Here is a 10798-nt window from a genome sequence, read left to right as displayed (position 1 = left end):
TTTTTTTAAAGATTTTATTTATTTATTTGAGACAGAGAGAATGAGAGACAGAGAGCATGAGAGGGAGGAGGGTCAGAGGGAGAAGCAGACTCCCTGCCGAGCAGGGAGCCCGATGCGGGACTCGATCCCGGGACTCCAGGATCATGACCTGAGCCGAAGGCAGTCGCTTAACCAACTGAGCCACCCAGGCGCCCTCATTACTGAATTATTATAAGGTGAACATCTCTGTAACTGCCACCCAGGTCACCCAGGAGGCTAGAAAGTTGCCATTTACTCCAGAATTCCATCCATATGCCCCATTCTGATCTCAACACCCTCCATTCCTCCAAAAGTATCCATTATCCTGTCTTTTGTGGTAATCACTTTCTTGTGTTTCTTTAGAGCTTTTCACTTGTGGGCAATCCGAGACTCTATAGTTTAGTCCTGACCATTCAAAAAATTGCAATGTCTTTAAAGGGTCTTTTAATCTTTAGGACTCCTCTCCGTTTTTTCTTTTCTTTACACCTTTTCAGATGGCAATTTCAGGACTTTTGTGTAGCTTTCCCATAGTCTAGATTTTGCTCTTGGTGCAGTTCAACACATTCCTCTATGATCTGTATTTGCTGCAAGCTGGCAGCTGGAGCCAGATGCTTTATCAGACTTAGATAAAATCCCTTTGAAAAGACCATAGGTGGTGCTGTGTTCCTTCATCAGGAGGCACACAGTGTCTGGTTTTCTTTCTTTTTGTGACATTAGCAGCTTTTGATGCCCAATGTCTAGAACGATTAGTTTATTGGGAGTTGTAAAATAAGGATATTCTAATTCAATAACTTATTTTTCATTTATTCATTGAAATACTTTATATATATTTGTAAGGTGGAGTATTTTTATAAGAATTCTATTTTTATAGTCAATAACCAATAGTTCAACTTTATGTGGGAAATACAGGATAAAAATTTGATTCTTTCTAAGTTTTTAGATTGTGAGTTGAATCCCTATCACAATTCAAAACTGGCCAATTTTTTTTATCATTATGAACCTATAGATTTAAACATATTTGAAGAGTTTCAGTCAGTTGCACTTAGGCCTTTTAAAGCTAAGAGTGTTATATTTTTGCTCAATAGAAATCCCTTCAATTTGGCTTCTGAATCATTTTCACATGAGCCTCGTAGCTTTCTTTATCTGATGTGAAAGATACATTCTTGACTTAGCTTGTACTTTTTTCTGCCCCATGCATGGAATGGACGATTTCCCCTTAAAAGCCCTTGTTTCTCTTAGTGAAACATGATATTTCAAAATCACAATGTGGGTACAAGGATTGCTAATTGCTACCAAGGATTGGTCATTGTTTCCAGGCTTCTTCAATGGACAGAGCTAGGAAAAGTACACAGACACAGACAACAAAATACTTCATGAGTTTATACTGATATTTCCAATGAAAATTCAGGACTACAGGATTTACTTAACCTCTTCTATATTACATTAGTACCTTCTATCTTTTACACTGGAAATCTTGATTTCAAGGACCTAGAGTACTAAATAGAATTAGAATCACCTATAATCCCTCATTTACTTTAGCCTCTATTACACATACACAAATCTCAGAGTAATACAATTACTGAGAATAGTCATTTTTTTGCATATGTGTGATTTTCTCCCCACTTTGGTTTTTGACTATTGATGTGGTTAACTTTAAGTCTCTTATCATTTTTCTCTATTTCTCTCATCTGTATTTTGTCCCCCTTTTCTTCTTTTCTGGCTTCTTTGAGATGAATTGAATATTTTTTATGATTTGATTTTATCTCCTCTGTTGGCTTATTAGCCATAAACTTTGTGTTATTTTAGTGGATGCTTTAGGGCTTATACTATACATCTTTGTTGGGAAAGGTCACTGAAAAGACCTGACCACCAGTTGACCTGTGAGCTGGACCCAGGCAATGGGAAGATCCTCACCTCCTCCCCTGTCCTTGGAATGTGGGTTCTGCTTGCCTTTCCCATTCCCAGTGGCTGCTCCAAGGACATAGCCTTGAAATAATGATGTGGTGTTGAGACCACCTGCATAATATACGTGATTGTACCCAGTTAAGGGTACAGACTGTACCCACGTCTCTCCATATACATTTTAAGACATGGTGGGTGGATTCCTGGATCCACTTGTCTTGCTGCAGCCCAAGATGAGCCTTGTATGTAAGTTCCCTTTGCTTATCAAAAGTGCTACCTACCAACCTGGAGTGGTCTGCCTCTTCCTTTTGTCTCTCCCTGCCCCCTGCATTTGGGGGCCAATTTCAGATTACACCTGGAATGCTCCCCAGAGGGTTGCAAACCAACAATCTTTTACGTTATGACAGCTTACCTTCAAGTGTTAGTATACCATTTCACATACAGTGTAGGAACCTTACAAGAATATTCTCCCATTGCTTCCCCTTACGCCTTTATGCTATTTCACCATTCAGTTTGTTTTTATATATGCTACAAACTCCATACTATATTATTTTGATTTTTATTTAAATAGTGACTTATATTTCATTTATTTATTTATTTTTAAGATTTTATTTATTTGAGAGAGAGAGAATGAGAGAGAGAGAGCACAAAAGGGGGGAGGGTCAGAGGGAGAGGGAAAAGCAGGCTCCCCACTGAGCAGGGAGCCCACCGTGGGGTGTTACCATTTTTTAAATAAATAAATTTATTTATTTTTTAAATTTATTCATGTTTTTAGTAATCTCTACACCCAACATGGGGCTCGAACTCATGACCCTGAGATCAAGAGTCCCGCGCTCTCCTGACTGAGCCAACCAGATGCCCCCCATATAGTTATCATTTTTGATGTTCTTCATTCCCTTGTAGAGATCCATATTTCCTGGTATAACTTTTCTTCTGCCTCAAGGACCTCACTTAACATTTCTTGTAGTGCAGGTCCTCTGGTGATTAATTCTTTCAGCTTCTATATGGCTAAATAAAACAAAATAAAACAAAACAAAAAAGAACAATGACTTTATTTTGCCTTCAATTTTGAAAGATATGTTCACTGGGGATAGAATTCTAGGCTTAAAAGTGTGCTTGTTTTTGTTTTTATTTCGAGGTTGAGTACTTTAAAATGTTCCTTTACTGTTTCTTTTTTAGATTGTTACTGACAAGAAATCTGGGATCATTATATCTTTGTTCCTCTATGTAATGTGAGTTTTTCTTTCTTTGATTGCCTTTAATATTTTCTCCTTGTCCTGGATCTGAGCAATTTGGTTACCATGGACCTTGCTGTAGTTTTCTTCATGTCTCTGCTTGAGGTTAGCTGAGCTTTTGAATCTGTACCTTTGTAATTTCCATCAAATTGGGAGACATTTTGGCTATTACAATTTTTTTGACTATTTTCTCTGTCTCCATTGTCTGCTCTCTTTTTGGGGGGGCTCCAATTACACATATATCAGGCACTTGAAGATATTGCACAGTTCACCGATCCTCTGTTCATTTTTAAAGAGTCTTTTTTTTCTCTGTGTTTCATTTCAGATACTTCCTGTTGTTATGTCATCAACATTTCTTTTTCTTTTTTTTTTTTTTTAAAGATTTTATTTATTTATTTGACAGAGAGAGAGAGAGCAAGAGAGGGAACACAAGCAGGGGGAGTGGGAGAGGGAGAAGCAGGCTTCCCGCAGAGCAGGGAGCCCGATGTGGGGCTCGATCCCAGGACCCTGGGATCATGACCTGAGTCGAAGGCAGACGCTTAACGACTGAGCCACCCAGGCGCCCCATGTCATCAACATTTCTATTGCTATGTCAAGAACATTCTTTTCTTGTGCAATGCCAAATCTGCCACTACTCCCACCAAACTGTTTTTCATCTCTGACATTGTAGTTTCCTCTCTAGAAGTTTCATTTGGGTCTTTTTTATCCTTCTATGTCTCTTCTTAGCTTTCTTGAACATACATAATATTTTTATAATAACTGTTTTAATATCTTTGTTGGTTAATTCTAACATATGTCAGTTCTGGTTGGTTTCAGTTGATTGAGTTTTCTTTTCCTTTTCATTATTGCTTGTCTTTTCCTGCTCCTTTGCATGCCTGGTAATTTTTGATCAGATGTGAGACATTATGGATTTTACTTTGTTGGGTGCTGGATGTTTTTGTTTTCCTATAAATATTCTTGAGCTTTGTTCTGGGACTCAAGTTACTTGTTGCTTTTAGGTCTTGCTTTTAAGATTGGTTAGGCAGTATCAGAGATGCGTTAGTGTAAGGTTGATTTTTTTCCCCCTAGTGCTGAGATAAGGGCCTTCTGAGTTCTCTACCCAATATCCTATGAATTATGAAGTTTTTCAGCCTGACTGGTGGGAAGAGGCACTATTTCTGGCCCTGTGTGACCCCAGGTACACTTCCTCTAATCCTTGCTGATGGTTCTTTCTCTAACCTCAGATTGTTTCCTTACACACTTGCTCAATTATTTCCCTGATGAATTCTCAAGGATGACTCTCTGTTGGTCTCCAGAGTTTTTGCTCTGTGAAGCTCTCTCCTCTCCAACACTCTGCTTACCTCAATCTTCCTAGAATCTCAGCTTGTCTTTTCAATGCAAGAAGTCTGTGGGTTCTGCCTGGGCTCCCCATTCCCTACACTGAGGCCTTGAAATCCCCCTGTGGCAGGAAGCTGGGGCAATCAGAGGGCTCACCTTGCTTGTTTCCCATCTTTCAGGAATTACTGTCCTTCATTGCCTGATGCACAGTGTCTTGAAAACCATTGTTTCATATATTTTGTCTATTTTTGTTGATGTGTTTTTGTGCATTTTGTGTATTTTTTGACTATTTTTTTTTTGTTTGTGTATTTTGTGAATTTTTTGTTTCAGGTAAGAAACAGGTATTCTGGTATTCTGCCTTCCTGAAAGTGGAATTCTGTATCCTGTACATTTTTGTTTCCATTCCTCTTGGTATCTCCTCAGTGTACAGCTCTGTGCTGGAGAGGAGGCCTGGTTGTTTCATTTCCAGAGCTCACAGAGGCTCAGGCTATTCTAACCCCTTTGGATTTTACTATGGGCCCCTTGCCCTCATCCACTACTACATTGGACAAAGCCCTCCCGTCTCAATGATGCCACACTCTCCAGCAAATATCTATTGGATATTTTGAGTTTCTCCTGTTCTTGGGTCTGGTTGCTTCTGTCTGCTTTCTCCAGCACAGAAGATGAGACCATGGAGTTCTTGGGGCTATTGATGGATCATTGGCATCCACTTATATTTTGAGATTTAGGGGGATACCCTGTCACCTAGTTTTGTTGTAAATGTTACCCGTGGGATTTTGTTTTATAATTTAATTGTTCTTCCTGCTTTTACATGGGGATTTGGAGAGATTCAAAAATTATGCTGCTGTTGTCATTTTTCCAGAATCCTGCTGAAATTTCTCAGGAAACATTTATGTTCTTACCACATTATGCATTTCTTTTGGATAATCGTTTTTACTAATAGTTTGTATTTTTTTCCTCCTAAATAATTTAAATTCTTCTATTTTTGGGGCACCTGGGTGGCCTCAGTTGGTTAAGCTACTGCCTTCGGCTCAGGTCATGATCCTGGAGTCCCGGGATTGAGTCTCACATCAGGCTCCCTGCTCGGTGGGGAGTCTGCTTCTCCCTCTGACCCTCCCCCCCATGCTCTCTCTCTCATTCTCTCTCTCTCAAATAAATAAAATCTTTAAAAAAAATAAAAATAAAAATAAAAAATAAATTCTTCTATTTTTTCCCGCCTGGAAAGCTGTGGCTGTGTCTTTCTTTTTTCTCTGTCTCCTCTTCTTTCTCTTCCTCTTCCTTTTAAATTTTTTTTCCCAAGAATATGTTCCATCCAACCACACTTTTGGCCTGTTTTTTAAAAGATTTATTTGAGAGAGAGAGAGAGAGGAGAGAGCATGAGTGGGGGGAAGAGCAGAGGGAGAGATTCTCAAGCAGACTCCCTGCTGAGCACAGAGCCCCAACGTGGGGCTCCATCTCAGGACCCTGAGATCGTGACCTTAGCCAAAACCAAGAATCAGATGCTCAATTGACTGAGCCACCGAGCTGCCCCTTTACCTGTTCTTTTTTTAAATCTCTCCATTTCTATCAGTTTATTCTATTGCTAAGCATTTCACCATCGCCTCTATGGTCATTTTGTCTTGCCAAGTGCAGCTGCTCCAAAGGCATGTGGGGAAATCAGAGAAGGGAGCAGTCCTTCGATATCGATACAGATTAAGACCTGCTTAAAAAGCCAGAGGAATTTAAGAACTACAGGTATAGGAAGAGAACAATTGACCAGTGCAAGAAAAGAGAAAACTCCGAGACAGATATATGAGGGCACAGATGGTGACTTGCTATGTGACAGTGTTGGTGTCACAACCCCATGGAGGAAGAATGAACTGTTTTGTAGATGATGTTGAGGAAACTGGTTCACTATAGGGAAAAAAAGAAAAATCAGTCTTCACATCTCACCATGAACAAACAAATGCATGAATAAACTTAATGTGAGCTATGAAATTATAAAGAAAAAAAAATTGTAGGAGAATATCTTTGTGACTTAGGAATGAGGAAGGTCTTCTTCAATAACACCTCCCAAACACAAATCATTCAGCAGAATAACTGTTGTGTTTATTGCATTAAAATAAGAATATTTCTTAGAGGACACCAAAGACAAAATAATCCAGATGACATATTGGGAAAAGATAGTTGTGGTGTTTAAAACCAACATGAGTCTAATATCTAGATTTGTAAGGAATGGGTATATTTATAAGAAAAAGGCAAAGAACCCAACAGAAAAATGAGCAAAGCACACGAGAAAGCAATTTACAGAAGAGGAAAACAAACAGCTAACATATGTAAAGAGATGCTCAACTCATTAGTTATCAAAGAAGTGCAAGTTAAAGCAACAGGGAGACACCACACGGGAACACTGGTGAACTGCTGACAGCCTAGTAATTGGTCACCAGCCCAGAACTGGCATGATGGGCACATGCGTGGGACGGCTATGGTGGCAAAGATAGAGACCACGCATTGGTCCAACAGCATCAATCCCCACTTCCCAAGACTGATCTAGCTAGTGCTGCCTCTGAACGTCCAACTTGTTAGCAACAGAGATCAACACTGAGTCCTTGATTTCACACTTTTGAGGAGACTAACTGGCTGTTGGGTGCCCAGTTGGTTGACTACATCAGGTCCTCCCATTGAAAGAGCCAATGGTTCATCCCCATAGGAATGACTATTCCAGATACGAGTTTGCCTTTCTTGCCTGCAAATCTTCAGTCACAGCACTCTCTGGGGTTATGGAATGCTTGATGCACAAGTATGGAATCTCATCCAGCACAGTATTTGACCAGGGGACTCAACAGTGAGGGAGGTGCAGGGGTGGGTCCATGACCGTGGGATCACTGGTTGCATCACATAGTGCATCATCCAGAGGGAACTTTCTGGAACAGTCTTCTAAAGGTGCAGCTGAAGTGCTAGCTTAGAAAACCCTGAAAGAATGGGGTGCCATCTTCCAAAACAGGGTATAATTATATCAATCCAGAGACCAATATGTGGTGCTCTGTTCTCAAGAAGAAGATTCCATGGATCCAGGAATCAAGGGATATATAGAGGAATGGCCCCACTGCCCACCACTCCTAATGACCTATCAGAGGATTTTGTGCTGTCGGTGCGACTCTGGGCTCTTCAGTGTTGGAGGTTCTGACCCCAAATAGAACAGATTCTTGCCAGGTGATAAAAGCAAGGGTGTCACCGAATTACGAACTGCTGTAAGGCACTGAACTTCCTGTGCCCAGGGACCAGCAAGTGAAAGGAGCAGTTATGCTGGTGGAGATAATTGACCCTGCTCAGCAGGAGGAGGTCTGGCTGCTTCTACACACTAGGAGCAGGACGGAATACGGTATGTCTGGAACCTAGGGGATCTACTTTGCGGACCCCTGGTCCTCTTTTGCCCTATTGTAACTGTGAGCAGACACATGCTGCAACCCTGAACTGAGAAAGGGTATGATTATCAAGGACTCAGGGACTAGAAGGTTGTGAGTTGCACAACTGGCTAAACTACCAGCATGTGATAAGGTGCAGCTGAAGTGCTAGCCCTTTGGGGGTGAAGGGAATTCCGGACGGATGTCGGAGGAGGGAGTGGATGAGTTGTAGCCCTGAGGTCAACTACAGTGACAGCGGCTGTGTGGTTCATCCTTCTAACCTCCTTCTTTTTTTTTTTTAAAAGACTCTTTTTTTTAAAGATTTTATTTATTTATTTGACAGAGAGAGAGATAGCAAGAGCAGGAACACAAGCAGGGGGAGCGGGAGAGGGAGAAGCAGGCTCCCCGCAGAGCAGGGAGCCCGATGTGGGGCTCGATCCCAGGACCCTGGGATCATGACCTGAGCTGAAGGCAGATGTTTAACGACTGAGCCACCCAGGTACCCTCTAACTTCCTTCTTAGTAGTTTCCCTCGGGAAGAAAGGCCCCTGGGAAACATGGAAGCACTGCTCCCTGAAACTATGTGGAGAAGTAGATCTGTACAGCTCAAGGGGTGCACTGGCGGCCATGAGGATGTGCCTCAAGGACACCCAACCAGAGGATGCCTAAGTGACCAAAGGACCAGCTACTGCTCTGTGAAATGCATCGCTGAGCTGTGCTTAGGCGACTCTTCTGTGGGCTTCTAGTGACTGATGTAGCAAGAATCTGGAGTAGACCCGTTCCTGGGAGATACAGCCCTCCTCTAATAGCTGACTGGTTTGAGGACTCTCTGATGGCCCTGCTGAACCTGCCATGTAGACAAGGACAACTGTCAGCAAGGTAGCTCAGGACACTTCCACCCAAGCTTCTCAGACTCCCACTGGGATTTTCCAGCTTTCCAGCCTCATACAGCAACCTTCTCATTTTCTCTCACACAGGCATTTCTGCTAATAAAAATTCTTGTATAATTAATCCGGTCCTGTGTCTGCTCTTTGGAGGACCTGCACTGACGTAGCTTGTACAGGAGGGGTAAGGAAGGGAAGAGTGAAGAATGACCCCTTGATTTCCTGATTTGGGTACAGGGTACATGGTGAAGCTGTTAGGCACTGAGATAAGGGAGACCAGGAGGCTCCATTTACGGAAAGAAAGCATAACAAGAGGACAAACAAGAGGTGTGTGGAAGGACAAAAGGAAGGGAAGGTAGAGAGGTCTCAGGTAAGGAGGACAATTACACCCATTATGGGTTTCTATTGCAAATGAAGTTGTCCTTTCCCCCACTGGAGGCCTGGGTTCAATCCTTCAAATCTTAAGACAAGTTCCAAACTCACCGATGGCTCAAAAATAGATTCTTATGAAATATATGAAAGGAAATCAGAGAAAACTTACTATGGGGTTTCTTTCCAGTCATTTGGGCTGTTATCACAAAACACTGTAGACCTGTGGCTTAATCAGCAGACATTTGCTGTTCACAGTTCTGGAGTATGGGAAGTCCAAGATCAGGGTGCAGGTTGGGTTCCTGGTGAGGATCCTTTTCCTGGTTTATATATATCTTGCTTTCATCACATGGTTTTTCCTTGGTACATGCTCAGGGAGAGAGAGATCTCATCTTCTTCTTAAAGGATGCCAACTTCCGCCTGGGTGGCTCAGTTGGTTAAGCGACTGCCTTCGGCTCAGGTCATGATCCTGGAGTCCCCGGATCGAGTCCCGCATTGGGCTCCCTGCTCGGCAGGGAGTCTGCTTCTCCCTCTGACCCTCCCCCCTCTCATGTGCTCTCTCTCTCATCAAAAAAAAAAAAATGCCAACTTCATAACCTCATTTAAACCTAATTCCCTCTGAAAGACCCCACCTCCAAAAACCATCACAGGGGGATTAAGGCTTTAACATAAGAATTTTGGTACTGGTTGGGGGCGGGGCACAAACATTCAGTCTATAACAGTTTCTTTCAGTCAAATTGGGAAGTGCTGATTCTCATGGCCACTCAATCATTATAAAGTTCCTGTGCCATGTGGACACTTGGCACAGGTGGCTCCAAAGATGTTCCCAAATCCTTGTAGGAAGAAGAAATGAAATACTGACTTACAGGGTGTAATAGCAAAGTGCCTTCAGTCTTCCACCCTCGGCCTGGTCCACTGTTTGCTGTGGGCTTCTTGCAGATTCTGTTCTTTAGCTTGAAATTCTGGTGTTTGGGGCACAACTGTTTCACTGAGAACAATTATTTTCTCTCATCTCCCTGCCTTTATCCCCATCTCTTCTTTTACTTGCAAGTACAGTTTTAAAAAGGGGGGAAGTGACGTGTAGATACAGTAATTTCCAGAACAAACCCAGACACACATGCTTGATGGCTACGTAAAATTTTGTCAACAGGAGCATATTTAACTGGTATGGCTGAATGGAGAACAAAGAGCAGTATTTCCAGAAACACAAAGCTAGAACAATTTTCTTAAACATGCAGAATAGTTCAAAATATTGCCCCGGGACAAGGGGATCTTACTCTGGCACAAACTCACTGATCTTTAGTAAAAACATTTTTTTTTTTCAAGATTTAATGTTGATAATGTCACTCTTTAATGTGCTTCAATGATTCTCCCATGGGTTCCCAAGTGTTAGGTTAATGGATCATTTCTCACTCTGCAGTGAACTGCCTCTGTCCAGCTATCTCCTCACTGTTCATATAAACCCAACACTCCAGTCTTTGTTCCAGCTTCAGAACAGTGGTGAAAGAAATTAACAATGTTTAAGATATCACCATATTGATTTTGTCCTATTGATAGTTGAATGCTTTAACAAATTTATCAGTCCGACTTGATCAACAAATAAGTTAAAAACCGGAACTGTGGTCCCCACAGTTCCAAAGTAAATAGGACAAGTATTGTGGGCTTGCATATTTCCTTCTTACAGTCAATCA

Source organism: Leptonychotes weddellii, chromosome 1 (assembly GCF_054177405.1).
Source record: "Leptonychotes weddellii isolate Sample4059 chromosome 1, ASM5417740v2, whole genome shotgun sequence".
In the NCBI taxonomy this organism is placed as follows: Eukaryota; Metazoa; Chordata; class Mammalia; order Carnivora; family Phocidae; genus Leptonychotes; species Leptonychotes weddellii.
This window is presented reverse-complemented; position numbering follows the sequence as displayed.